This window comes from Tamandua tetradactyla, chromosome X, assembly GCF_023851605.1.
Source record: "Tamandua tetradactyla isolate mTamTet1 chromosome X, mTamTet1.pri, whole genome shotgun sequence".
NCBI classification, from domain to species: Eukaryota; Metazoa; Chordata; class Mammalia; order Pilosa; family Myrmecophagidae; genus Tamandua; species Tamandua tetradactyla.
Genome location: NC_135353.1, coordinates 152,457,723 through 152,472,543, shown reverse-complemented (window position 1 = coordinate 152,472,543; position 14,821 = coordinate 152,457,723). Strand labels below are relative to the sequence as shown.

The 14,821-nt window shown below is 38.0% G+C and overlaps 1 protein-coding gene across 5 annotated transcripts in view; it reads left to right on the top strand.

Moving 5' to 3' along the window:
• Window positions 1-14,821, top strand: part of PHEX (phosphate regulating endopeptidase X-linked) — a 291,954-nt gene that overhangs the window by 157,668 nt on the left and 119,465 nt on the right. The window lies entirely within an intron of this gene.

Below are 14,821 nucleotides of genomic sequence, written 5' to 3'. Positions count from 1 at the left end.
CATAAAATTTTCCATTTCAACTACTCCCAAGCATACCATTTGGTGGGATTAAGAACATTCACAGTAATGTGGTACCTTTACCACCTTCCATTACTGAAATTTTTCCATCTTCCCAAACAGAACCTTTTACCCATTTTGCCTTAAGTCCCCATTCCCCTGACTCCACCCCTAGCAACCTGTACTCTAATTTCTGTCTCCATGAGCATGCATATTCTCTGATGTTTTCTTTGTAGTGGGGCTAAAATGAAGCCTAAATTTAATATCTTAAATCTATAACAATCTCATCTGATACTCCAACTTAACTTCAGTAGTATACGAAAACCATATTCCTATACCCTTCTGTTCCCTCATCTGTATGTTGTTCTTGTCACAGATTACATATTTATATATTATGGGTCCCAAACCATTGATTTATCATTACATTTTATGCATTTACCATTTAGAGCCTGTAGGAAGTTAAAAGCAAAAAATAACAATACTGGCATTTATACACACCCATGTTGCTACTCTCACATAAGATCTTTGTTTCTTTGTGTGGCTTCAATCTATTGTCTATTGTCCTTTCCTTTCAACCTACAGAACTTTCTTTAGCAGGGCCAGTCTAGTTGACAGACTCCCTCAACTTTTGTTTACCTGGGAATGTCTCAATCTCTCCGTCATTTTAATTTTTTTAAAAATTTGAATTCTTTACTCTTTAATGCAATGCATGATTACATTAATTTTTGCCATCTTATAGCTGTGCATTTATCATCACAATAGACGTTTTTCTTTTTTGTGAAAAATAACATATATACAGAAAAGCAGTACATTTCAAAGCACATCACAACAATTAGTTGTAGAACAGATTTCAGAGTCTGGTAGGGGCTACAATTCCACAATTCTAGGTTTTATCTCTAGCTGCTCCAAGATACTGGAGACTAAAAGAAATATCAGTATTATGATTCAGCTACTCATACTCATTTATTAAGCCCTGCCTTTTTTGTATAGTTCCACCATCATCTTTGATCTTTTTAACCTACTCTTTATGGGTATTTGGGCTATGCCCATTCTAAATTTTTCATGTTGGAAAGGGCTGTAGATAATATGGATTAGGGGAATGGAACTAGTTGATGTTCTGGAGAGGCTGGCCCCTCAGCATTTCAGGACTTCTCTGGTCCAGGGACCCATCTGGAGGTTATAGGTTTCTGGAAAGTTACCCTAGTGCATGGCACCTTTGTAGAATCTTATATAATGCCCTAGGTATTCTTTAGAATTTGCAGGAATGGTTTTGGTTGGGGTTTGGAAAGTCATGGTAGATAACAATGTCCAACTGATGCTTGTGTAAGAGTGACCACCAGGGTAGCCTCTCAACCCTATTTAAACTCTCTCAGCCACTGATACTTATTTGTTACACATCTTTTCTTTCTTTTGGTCAGGATGACATTGTTGATGTTACAGTGCCAGGGCCAGACTCATCCCTGTCTCCCTCATTTTTTTTCCTGTTTGTTTATTTATTATCCTGGAGGTTATTTTTTTTTCATTTTTTTTAATATAAGAAAATAAACTATACGCTTAGAACCACCACAAATGGATATCTTAGTTAGCTTAGACATAGGCATACTTAAATAAAATATCCATATAATCATTGTAAAACCTGTGCTTGCGCAGTAAGTTTCATAAACCAATTTAAAACTAGGGCACCAAGGGAAAAAAATCCTCAAATTCAGATAGCAAAGTTCTTAAATTCTAAATATTAAACACTAACTTAGATACCATTCAATCAGTTGTCAAACTAAATGTTCTCAAAATATCATGTAGAAAGTTCTTACAAATAACTGCATTGCTATAGTTATGTCCTATGTTACTAAATATTTTCCTGATTTCAGGAAAATATGAAGAGAAAAGTATTTTTACAATTAACATATGAAAATCTTAACCACCTAAAATGGATATCTTAGCTTATCCATAGGCATATTAAAAAAAATCTGAGTAATCATAATAAAGCCTGTTTGTACAATATGTTTTATAAACCAATCTAAAATTAAAGCAAGGATGGAAAAAAACTATAGATACAGATATCAGAGTTTCTTAAATTCTAGATATTAAATACTATCTTAAATACCATTTGATCAACTTTCAAAACTATGTGCGTTCTCAAAATATCAAATAAAAAGTTATTACAAAGATCAGCTTTGCTAGAGTGGTGAGCTATGTTACTAAATATTTTCAAATTTTTTATTTCAGAAATTCATTTTATCTAATATTGCTATAGGTGCCTATAGTTTTTGTTGTTGTAAAATATAACACATATAAACAAAGAAAAGGAAGAAAAAAGCAATAACTTTTCAAAACACACTTCAACAAGCAGCTGCAGAACAGGTCCCAGAGTTTTTCATGGGCTACCATGCTCTCATTTCAGATTTTTCCTTCTAACTGCTCCAAAACACTGGCGGCTGTATCAGAATCACAATAACGGAATCAGTATCTAGTCCTTTTGTGTCTGACTTTTTTCAGTCAGCATTATGTCCTCAAGGTTCATCCACATTGTCATATGTTTCAGGACATCATTTTGTCTAAATGCTACATAATAGTCCATCGTATGTATATACCACATTTTGTTTATCCACTTATTTGTTGATGGGCACCTGGCTTGTTTTTGTCTATTGGCAATTGTGAATAGTGCTGCTATGAACATCAGTCTGCAAACCTCTGTTCGTGTCACTGCTCTCACCTCTTCTGGATATATACCAAGTATTAGTATTGCCAGGTCATAGGGCAACTCAATATTTGGTTTTCTGAGGAGTTGCCAAACTGACATCCACACTAGTTGAACCATTTTTACATTCCCACCAGCAGTGAGTAAGTCTTCCAATATCTCTGCATCCTCTCCAACATTTATAGTTTCCTGTTTGTTTAATAGCCGCCATTCTTTTAGGATGAGGTAATATCTCATTGTCCTCTTAATTTGCATTTCCTTCATAGACAGTGAAGTTGAACAGCTCTTCATGTGCTTTTTAGCCATCTATATTTGCTTTTCAGAAAAGTGCCTATTCATTTCCTCTGCCCATTTTATAATTGGGTTGTTCTTTTGTTGTTGAGCTGTATAATTTCTTTATGTACAAAAGATATCAAGCCTTTATCCGATATGTGGTTTCCAAATATTTTCTCCAATTAAGTTGGCTGCCTATTCACCTTTTTAAGAAAATCTTTTGAGGCACAGAAGCTCTTGATCTTAAGAAGATCCCATTTGTCTATTTTTTCTTTTGCAGCTTGTGCTTTAGGTGTAAAGTTTAAGAAGCCACCTCCTATTACAAGATCTTGAAGATGTTTCCCTACATTTTTTTCTAGAAGTTTTATGATACTGGCTCTTACATTTAGGTCTTTGATCCATTTTGAATTAATTTTTGTATTAGGTGTAAGGTAGGGGTCCTCTTTCATTCTTTTGGCTATTGAAATCCAGTTCTCCCGTGCCCATTTATTTAAAAAAACTATTCTGTCCCAATTCAGTGGATTTGGGGGCCTTAATGAAGATCAAATGCCCCAAAATTTGGTGGTTAATCTCTGCACTCTTGAGTCTATTCCACTGATCAGTCCTTCTATCTTTGTGCCAGTACCATGCTGTTTTGACCACTGTGGCTTCAGAGTAAGCTTTAAAGTCAGGAAGTGATAGACCTCCCACTTTCTTCTTCTTTCCATCTATTTAGGTCATTTTAAATTTCTTTTAGCAATTTTTTGTAATTTTCTGTGTATGAGTCCTTGACATCCTGGTTAGGCTTATTCCTAGATACCTAATTCTTCTGGTCGCTATTCTGAATGGAATTTTTTCCTTAGTTGTCACCTCAGTGAAGTCATTGATTGTATATAGAAACATTACTGATTTTTGTACATTAATCTTATATCCTGCCACTTTGTTGAATTTGTATATTAGCTCAAGTAGTTTTACTGTAGATTTCTCATGGTTTTCTAAGTATAGGATCGTGCCATCTGCAGATAATGAAAGTTTTACTTCTTCCATTCCCATCTGGATGCCTTTTATTTCTTTCTCCTCTCTGATTGCTCTGGCTAGTACTTCTAATACAATGTTGAATAATAGTGGTAACAATGGGCATCCTCGTCTCATCCCCTATCTCAAGGGGAATGTTTTCAATTTCTCACCATTAAGTTTGATGCTGGCTATGGGTTTTTCATATATGCCCTTTATGATACTGAAAAAGTTTCCTTCGGTACCTAACTTTTGAAGTGTTTTTATCAGGAAAGCATATTGGATTTTTTTTAATGCTTTTTCAGCATCAATTGATATATCATGTGGTTTTTCCCTTTCCATTTGTTAATGTGCTGTATTATGTTGATTGATTTTCTTATGTTGAACCACCATTGCATTCCTGTTATGAATCCCACTTGATCATGATTTATAATTCTTTTAATGTGGCGTTGGATACGATTTGCTAGTATTTTAAGAATTTTCACATCTATGTTAATTAGGGAGATTGGTCTGTAGTTTTCTTTTCTTGTATTCGTCTTTACCCGATTTTGGTATTAGAGTGATATTAGTTTCATAAAATGAGTTAGGTGGTGTTCCTTTTTATTCAGTTTTTTGGAAGAGTTTGAGCAGGAATGACATTAGTTCTTTTTGAAGTGTTTGATAAAATTCTCTTGTGAAGCCATCTGGTCCTGGGCTTCTTTTAGTGGGAAGATTTTTATAACTGATTGGATCTCTTTACTTGTAATTGGTTTGTTGAGAGCTTCCATTTCTTCTCCAGTCAGTAGAGGCAATTCATGTCTTTCTAGAAATTTGTCCATTTCACCTAATTTGTCTAATATCTTGGCATGTAGTTCATAATATTCTCTTATGAGTTTTAAAAATTTCTTTATGATCTGTGGTTAACGACCCCCCTCATTGCTAATTTTGTTTATTTGTGTCCTCACTCTTTTTTTCTTTGTTAGTGTAGCTACAGGACTATCAATTTTATTGATTTGCTCAAAGAACCAACTTTTTGTTTTGTTGATTCTATTGTTTTATTGTTCTCCAGTTTGTTTATTTCTGCTTTAGTCTTTATTATTTCTCTTCTTCTATTTGCTTTGGGGATAGTTTGTTGTTCTTTTCTCTAAATTCTCCAGGTGAGCCGTTAAATTCTCAAGTTTTTCTCATTCTTGTTTTTTAATATAGGCATTTAGCGCAATAAATTTCCTCCTCATCACTCTCTTTGCTGCATCCGATAAATTTTGATATGTTGTATTCTCATTATCATTTGTCTCCAGATATTTACTGATTTCTCTAGCGATTTCTTCCTTGACCCACTGATTATTTAAGAGTGTGTTATTTAATCTCCATGTATTTGTGAAAGCTCTGATTCTTTGGTGATTATTAATTTCCAACTTTATTTCGTTGTGATCAGAGAAAATGCTTTGGATAATTTCAATTTTACTAAATTTATAGAGACTCAGTTTTTGTGTCCCAGCATATGATCTGTCCTGGAAAACGTTCCATGTGTGCTAGAACAGAATGTATATCCTGGTGTTTTGGGATATAATGATCTATATATGTCTATTAGATCTAATTCATTTATCCTATTGTTTACGTTCTCTGTTTCCTTGTTGATCCTCTGTGTGGTTGTTCTATCTATAGTGGAGAGTGGTGTATTGAAAACTGCCACTATTACTGTTGATATGTCTGTAGCTCTCTTCAGTTTTTCCAATATGTGCCTCATGCACTTTGGATCTCCTTGATTGGGAGCGTACACATTTATGATTGTTATTTCTTCCTGGTGAATTGTCCCTTTTATTAATATATAGTGTCCTTCTTTGTCTCTCATGGTGTCTTTACCTTTAAAGTCTACTTTGTCTGTTATTAGTAGAGCTACTCCTGCTTTCTTTTGGTTACAGCTTGCATAGAAGATCTTTTTCCATGTAGATGGAACAGCATATAGATGGATCATGTTTTTTGATCCATTCTGTCAGTCTGTATCTTTTAATTAGTGAGTTTAACCCATTAACATTCAAAGTAATTACTGTAAAAGCAGTTCTTGACTCTACCATGTTTTTCTTTAGTTTTTATTTGTCAGATCTATATATTATTTTCCTTTTCTCTCTCTTTTCCTTTAAATTATGTTTACTCATATTCTTCAATTCTGTGCCCTCCTCCAGACCTCCCTTTCCTGTCTTTTTTTATCAGCTGACAGGGCTACCTTTAGGATGTCTTATAGGGCTGGTCTCTTGTTGGCTAGTTCTCTCAATCTTTCTTTGTCTTTGAAGATTTAATCTCTCCCTCAATTTTGAAGGATAACTTGGCTGGATAAAAAATTCTAGGTTGAAAGCCTTTCTCATTCAGGATCTCAAAAATATCATACCACTGCCTTCTTGCTTTCATGGTGCCTGTTGAGTAGTCTGAAGTCAGTCTTACGTGTTTTCCCTTGTATGGAGTACATTGTTTTTCTTGTGCTGCTTTCAGGACTTTCTATTTCTTTTCAGCACCTGATAGTCTGATTAGTATGTGTCCTGGAGTAGGCATGTTCAGATTTACTCTCTTTGGAGTTCACTGGGCCTCTTTGATTTGCATATTCATGTCTTTTATAAGGGTTGGAAAGTTTTCTCCAATTGTATCTTCAACTAACTTTTCCAACCCTTTACGCTTCTCTTCTTCTTCTGGGATGCCAGTGATTCTTATATTTGTGAGCCTCTTGTTGTCCATCATTTCCCTAAGATCAGCATTTTTTCCATTTTTCTTGCCATTTGTTCTTTTGTGTGTTCTAGTTCTGTTGTTCTATCTTCTAGCCCACTTATTCTTCCTTCTGCTTCTTTGAATCTGCTATTGTATGTCTCTAGTATATTTTTAATTTGGTCTGCTATATCTTTCATTTCTGTGAGATCTGCCATTTTTCTATTTAACCTCCAAAATTCTTCTTTATGCTCCTCTGGTGTCTTCCTGATATCCTTTATTTCTTTATAAATATCCTTGAGTAGTTGTTCCATATTCTGTGAACCCTCTGCAAGTTTGATTTGGTAGTTTGGGTGGGCCATTTCTGCTTGGATCTTCCTGTGCTTTGTGATTTTTTTATTGTGTTCAGGGCATTTGATTATCTTGATATGAATATTTTTTTCACTCTTCTAAAGTTTTGTATTTAGTTTTTGCTGAATGTTTCTTTTTGCACTTTATTCTCTACCAGATCAAGGTTCAGATCTCATGTAGGGGATACAATTTAAGTTAAGGGTCTATTAGAAGCTAGGCTGGGGTGCATGGTTACTCCAGTGGCAGAATGGCTGCCCAAAACATGGAGACCCAGTCTTGACTCTCAGCTTATGCATAAAAAAAGGAACTAGAAAAGAAAAATAAAGAAGAGAAAAGATATATAATAAAGTAAAATAATAATATAAAAATATGAAACACAAAAACAAGAACCACAACAAAATACACCTCAACAATAGTAGGCCCCAGAATCAAAAGGAGACACTCCAGGATATATTGGGAGTGAAGTCAGTCTGGTACCCACCAGAGGGAGAGAAAATTTAAGAGAAAAATAATAATGGTAATAATAAATGAAATGGAATAATAAAAAATAATATGTGAAATAGAAAATAAAGAATAAAATATAATATAAAATATCTATAAAAAATAATTAGGATAGTGACAAGAGCAATTATGTTACTAATAAAAATGTATAGGGGTGCAAGGGTAGTCCCAGTAGTAGAATTTTCGCCTGCCACATGGGAGACTTGGGTTCAATTCCTGTACCATGCACTTCCTAAAAAAACAAATGAGCAAGCAAAACAAACAAAAAAACAACAAATGTTGCTTCAGTAAGGGGGGATACTCACATGGAAAAAGAATGAAATGTGACCCCTGCCATACAACATGCAAAAAATGTATAGAAACAATATTTTTTAAAAGGGGAGGGAAGAAAAAAGTAATATTAAAAAAATGAAATTAAAATGAAATAAAACAATAAAAGTAAGGACCTGGGTAGGTAGAAGTTAGCATTCCAGCACTTATCCCTTCTCCCCAGCAGGTGGCAACCATGAGCCTCCTCCTCCCTCAAGCTCTCCCTTCCCTGTCTGGTGCCACAGATCTTCACTTACCGCATCTGGCCAGCAGATGTCACGCTCGAGTTTCCTTCTTCCTCAGCCCCGCCCCTCCTAGCCAAAGCAACTGGAGATTGGCGTGCTAGGTAGGGGGGCTGCTGTGCCAGGGGTAGCTGGTTGGCAGGTCTCTACTGGGGGTGGGGTCTGGGGATCAGCTGATCTGCAGCGTTGGTGGGACTGCCAGACACTGCAACTGTGGCTGGCTATTCCTGCACTTGACCAGGTGATCACTCCCCACCGACCCAAGGCTCAGGCCCCATGGTGAACAATCCACCCACCTCTGGGCTTCCCATGGGCCGCTGTCCACTGCAACCATCTGGGGAGGTTTCCCCAGCAGGCAGCTGTGCAGGCTGGAGCTGAAGAGAGTCATTTCCCTCCTATCGCACCTCCCTGGTGCACCGCAGCCTGTCCAGTGGGGATCCTGGTCACCCCAACCATTCTCTCTCCCCTGATCCACTGATGCTCTCCCCCCCCAAATTGCCTAAATACCCTCCTAGTTTACTTACACCCCAGGACCTGCAGTCTCCCTGTCTCCCATCTTGTTTCATGGAGCAGGAATGAACTCACTCCACTTTGCTTCTCCATCTTCCTGGAGGACTCTCCCTCATTTTTGAAAGACAGTTTTGCTGGATATAGAATTCTTGGTTTGCAATTGTTTTTTGCTTTTTGTACTTTATATCATCCCACTGCCTCCTTGCCTCCACGGTTTCTGATGAGAAATCAAAATTTCATTTTTTTGAGACCCCCTTGTACCTGACACATTGCTTCTGTCTTGTGGCTTTCAGAATTCTTGGCTTTCAACAGATTAATTATAACATGGAACATTGTGACTCTATTTGTGTTTATCTTGTCTGGGGTGCATTGAGCTTCTTGGATGTATATATTCATGTCTTTCATTATATCCAGGAAATACTCAGTCATTATTTCTTTGAATATTCTGTCTTCCCCTTTCTCTTTCTTCTCCATAATGATGTGCTTGATGGTGTCCCACAGGTTCCTCAGCCTCTGTTCACTTTTCTTCATTTTTCCTTCCTTTTCCTTAGACTGGATGATTTCAGTTGCCTGATCTTTGAGTTCACTGATTCTTTTTTTCCACTAGCTTAAGTCTTCTGTTGAACCTCTCTAGGAAAATTTTTGTTTTAATTTTTATTTTTATTGAGGTGAAATTCACATAACATAAAATTAAACATTGTAAAGTGAACAATTCAGTGGCATAATATTAATACATTCGCCATGTTGTGCAAACATTACCTTTCTCTATTTCTGAAACATATATATATATTTTTTGCATGGGCAGGCACTGGAAATCAAACTCGGGTCTCTGGTGTGGCAGGCAAGAACTCTCTCTGCCTGCTGAGCCATGCTGGCCCACCTCCAAAGCATTTTTACCAAACCAAAAGGAAACCTCATTCCATAAAGCAGTGATTCCCCATTTACCTCACCCCCCAGCCCCTGGCAACCAAAATCTGCTTCCTGCCTCTAAAGATTTGTCTATTCTAGGCATTTCATAAATATGATACTATACAATATGTGTTTTTTATGTCTGACTTCTTTTACTTAGCATGTTTTTGAGGTTCATCCATATTGTAGCATGTATTAGAACTTCATTCCATTTTTATTCTTTTTTTGATTGTGAAAAATAACATATATACAAAAAAAGCAATAAATTTCAGAGTACACTACAACAGTTAGTTGTAGAACAAATTTCAGAGTTTGGTCTCGGTTATAATTCCACAATTTTAGGTTTTTACTTCTAGTTGCACCAAGATACTGGAGACTAAAAGAAATATCAATATCTTTTCTGTTATAACTCCACCTTCTCCCTGTAGGAAATTTTTAATTTCTGTTACTATACTCTAAGTCTGATTGATTCCTTTTCATAATTTCCTTCTCTCTAGTGATACTATCTTTGTGTTCATCTATCATTTTCCTGCTTTCCTTTAGTTCTTTTTTCCATGTTTTCCTTTAGCTCTTTGAGCATATTTAGGGCCATTAAAAAAAGTTTTGCCTGGTATGTCCCAGGGCTGGTCTTCCTCATTGATGGTTTCTAATGCTTTAATCGTCTCCTTTGCCTGAACCATCACTTCCTGTTTCTTTGTATATTTTGTAATCTTTTGTTGAAACAATATTTTAACATGATGTCACTGGAATTTAGACTCTGAGTTCTCTGTTCCTTAGAATTTTGTCCAGCTAGTGTTATGACAGAACATTCCTTGGATGCCAGGAATTAACAGAAAAACAAAGAAAAAAGAAAACACCTTTTCCAGTGTTTGCAGATTGACCTGTGCAAGTATACTATTTGAGGGCTCATCCATACAATAAATTTAGAGAAAAGCTTGAAGCCAAAGCATAGGAGCCTCCCTGATCCTTTCTGTACATGTGTCTTATCTTGGTCATATGCTTGTAGCTCTAGGAATTTCCTTATTTATATGGATATAAATGTCCTCTTTTTCCTAGGAAACACTGCACTCTATTTCCTGGGCACTGCACTCTATGTCCTACAGCCACCTATCCCTTGCTCCAGCCAGTCATGACTCAACTGCTCTCTCATAGTGTTCTGTAGGAGAGTTTGGTGAATCATCTTCTACATGCATGGCCAGTTCTGGGATGGCATGTCCCTCAGGCCACCACCAGACAGATTGGGCCGGACATACAAGCTCCTGTATGTCCATGAGGGTGATTCTACTCCCCCTTGTACTGGGACCAGGGATCCACACTGGAAGCATGCATGGGCCATCTCTGTGTGAAGCTGGTGAAGGGTGGGAAAGGGGCCAATTAAGGCACCACGAAATCCTTTTTTCAGGTGCCCTTTTCCTTTATTTGGTATATGCCCATTACTGTAGTTCTTTAACTGTTTTTTTTTTCTTCAAGTTTTAAGGAAGATAGAACTGTTAATTCTTGCTGGTTGTTCAAAGATTCTATGGGCAGATATGGGCAGATTGATTTCTGAAGTGTCTCACTTTGCTTTCTTAATCAGGGTGAGGCCCCTCCTCTGACTTTTTGAGGGGGTGAATTGCCTGGGTTCTCCTGGCTCATGCTCTGACTTTGCTCAGAAAATCTTCCACCATGTTCTTAGAATCTTGTGGGCACATCTGTCTCCCCATTAATTACAGGGTTATTTCAACAGTCTTTCTCACTACTTCAAATGTGGCCCCCTGAAACTGAACCTGTGGCTAAAGAGAGTGATATTATTCCACAGGGGAGTTGAGATATTTGGTTAAGAGTGTACTTTGGGGTGGGCCATGGTGGCTCGGCAGGGAGAGTTCTCGCCTGCCATGCTGGAGACCCGGGTTCAATTCCTGGTGCCTACCCATGCAAAAAAAAAAAAAAAGAGTGTATTTTGGCCCTGAAAGACTCTCTAAACAGGCACACAATAGTTACTCCAAATTCTCCAAGGTCACTTTTCTCCTTTCTCTTTGTAGTCTACCACTAACATTTATTCATTATATATTCTGGACCAAGGATTGAAAAAGTGTTTTAAATGCAGTATCATCCTGAACCTGTAGGTACTATTTTTTTCTCTACTTACATCTGATACATAGGAGAGTATATTAGAAATGCATTTGTCTATAGCTAATGGAAAATATAACATATAATGCTTCAAACAAATAAGGGCATTCCTCATGTCACTGAGGGGACAGTGGCCCTATATGAAGGGCTCTAGATGCCATCAGCTTTTCATTCTGTTATCTTTAGCATGTGGTTTTCTTCCTCATGTTTGTTGCCTTTTGGTTACAATTTGGCTGCTTAACCTCCAGCATTGGATCAGCGTTCCAGGAAGGGAGACAAGGAAAGGCTAAGGGTGATTTTGACCCCAAGGGGACATTTGGCAACATCCAGAGACATTTTTAGTTGTGACAACTGGGGTTATCTGTTTTTGTTGGCATCTAGTGGGTAGAATCCAAAGATGTTGCTAAACATCCTACAATCTTCAGGACAGGTTCCATAACAAAGAATTAGCTAGCCCATTATGTCAAGAGCATTGAGGTTGATAAACCCTGGGCTGAAGGGAAAAAACTTATGCCAGAAGAGTCTGTCCTAATTTAATGAGGAGTCCTGGAAGAACAACAGTGATTTTTAGTTATGGTTTGTTGTCTAAAATCTCATCCCATAGCCAACTCTGGCTACAAAGGGGGCTATTTTCTTTATTGGGTTCATAGTCATCCTGGGCAGAATTGGGGTCCTAACAGTTAGACAGGCAAGGGAAGATGGATATTGGGTGGACAAGAGGCAGTGTTTGCTTCAGAAAAAAAAGTACTTTACCCAGGGTCACAGAGGAAGTAAAGATCAGCAAGCACTTGAGCCTCCTCCGTGGATCCATCTACCCGTACATAGGCTGGACTGCCAGAAGGAGATCCAGTTGTCAGGTACAGCCCCTCTCCAGATGTCTGCATGAATAAGAGGTAGAAATATATACACTGGTTATGAAAAACCCTGGAGCTTTTGATCACTCACAAGCAGCCAGAGAAACATTTCTTGAAGGATATAATGTGCAGTCTGTTATATATTGATACCACTGTTCTCAGTATTTGCACTGGGAATTGCTTTTCCTTCTTATCCCACTTGTAACCACTGGGGAATTGATTTCAGGCATGCCTCCCTAATCCTTTGCCCTTTAAGCCATCAAACTATTTGGTGCTTCACTTTTCCCATTCTGTAAAAGTTAAAAAGTGATATGTTCACTGTTTGCCTTAAGAGGGTATGTCAGTTAGTGCCCATTCAGGAAAACAGATGTCCTTCTAGGTATATCAAGCAGGAAGAGGTTTAATACAGGAAATTGGAGGCTTATGAGACCATTGGTAGGACTTGGGAGCGAAGCATGGAAGCTGCCAATAATCCCTGCTGCTCACACAACAAAGGAAGGGGTATTCTCAGTAGGATGCATGAAAGCTGCTGGCAGAGCCCTAAATCTGCTGTCTGCAGATGCTCAGGTGCTTGCCTATAGCTGCCAACACTGAACAAATGGCTTCTCCCCCACTTCTGCTTTTTGAATCTCCTATGAGTGTTTCTCATTGATTGAGTCTAACCTGGAGCTGGGTCCCCGAGGGCTTTTGAGATGTACTGCTTAAGTTTCTCAGGGAAGAATGTACAGTGGGGTAGGGTGGGCCAACATGGAACTGACAACAGACTCTATGGCAGAAGGAGCATTTGAATTTCAATTGAGCAGTCCATGCATAGCACCTTGAGGAAGAAGAGCATTCTATTCAGATGTTCGTAATACTGCTGCCAGTATTATGCCCTTATTCTGTCTACCTGTCCTTGGGAAGTGAATATGGATTCTTTGCATTTCTTTTCTGGTTCTCTTCAAGTCACAGTGATGCTAAATAAATAATCAAAAGGATTCAGGGCCATGCATATACAATGCAGAAGGTAATATATGCTGTGAAACTCCATAGTGCAGTATGGGTCCCAGAGAGAGAGGTTTGAAAACCAATACATAATTCACCAGCATGCTCTGGAAAGACCAATGTTCAGAAACAATTGTGGTATGCCTCAGCTTGTTTATTTCCTTGTTTATTTATTTCTTTTTGGAAAACTATTCAGAGCTATTTATTTGCTATAATTATGCACATGATTTGTGGTGAGCTGATAAAATACAGCAAGCAATTAAATACAATGAAGGAAGTAATAAAATGGTCTCAGAAAAATTTAACAGATAGATATATGAAGTATTGTTTGGCATTGAGGGAAGAGTTGTAACCTCTAGTTATCTGCTGTGTGGATCACATCAGGCTTTTAGTGTGTATACCTTGTAGAGTTTTGGAGGCAGAATTTGATCTGTGCTATATATGAGTCTGTGAAACAGCAAAATGCATTATGACTGAATCCTGCGGCACTTGTAAAATCCTCTCTGAGCCTTGAGTTTCAAGTTTCTGCTGATATTTAATATTTGAATTATCTCAAGGAAGATAAAGAAAATGTACTATCTTATTCCATTTATTTCTTGAGTGAGGAAAATTGAAAGGGACTAGGGGACAAAAATCGTTTTACCAAGAGTGGTGCGCAAAGGTCACTGATTTTGCTTACTGCTTTGCTGGAATAAAACCAATGTGTTTGGGGTTGCCTTGTTTTTATTCTGGGTCTCCTGGAAGCAGATTTGGAGATTAATTAAGTGATTAGTTAAGGAAGTGCTCCTAAGAGAAACTGACCAGGGAATAGGGGAAGCAAGACAGGGAAGGGTAGGAAGCCAAGGGTGAGATTTCAGGTTACTTCTCAGACTCATCCTGGTCCTACAGGGAGCTCTGGAGGGAGAAGTATACTCAGAGTTTGTCCTGAATTGAGGGCAAAAGAGCTGGGCTTTCATACTGTCTTTACAGTTAGTCATTGGCTAACAGCTCCCTGTGGTGGGGGTGAAAGGCATCTAAAATCCCAGGAACTAGCTGTTTTTGAGTGCAGGCAGTCAGCTCTGGTTGCCCTAGCTCAGGCCCCCAAAGAGAGTCTGAGGTGCTAGACATTAGTTAAAAAAAAGAACACAGCTGTGCAAAAGTGATAAAAGGGATCCCAGGGGATCTGGACAGAGTCCTGACAATGGATGTGCTGCCTGGATTCACACTCTTTGTGTAAAACTGTTTTGTTCTTTTTGTGAAACTCAGAATCTGGAGAGGGGAGAGAAATTTTTATGTGAACGGAAGTTTCTCCAGAGCATGGGGTTGGCAATCATTTCCTATAGAGGGCCAGATAGTAAGTATTTTTGGCTTCATGGGCCACAGAATCTCTGTTGCAACTACTCAGTTCTGCTGTTGTAGCACAAAAACAGCCTCAGACA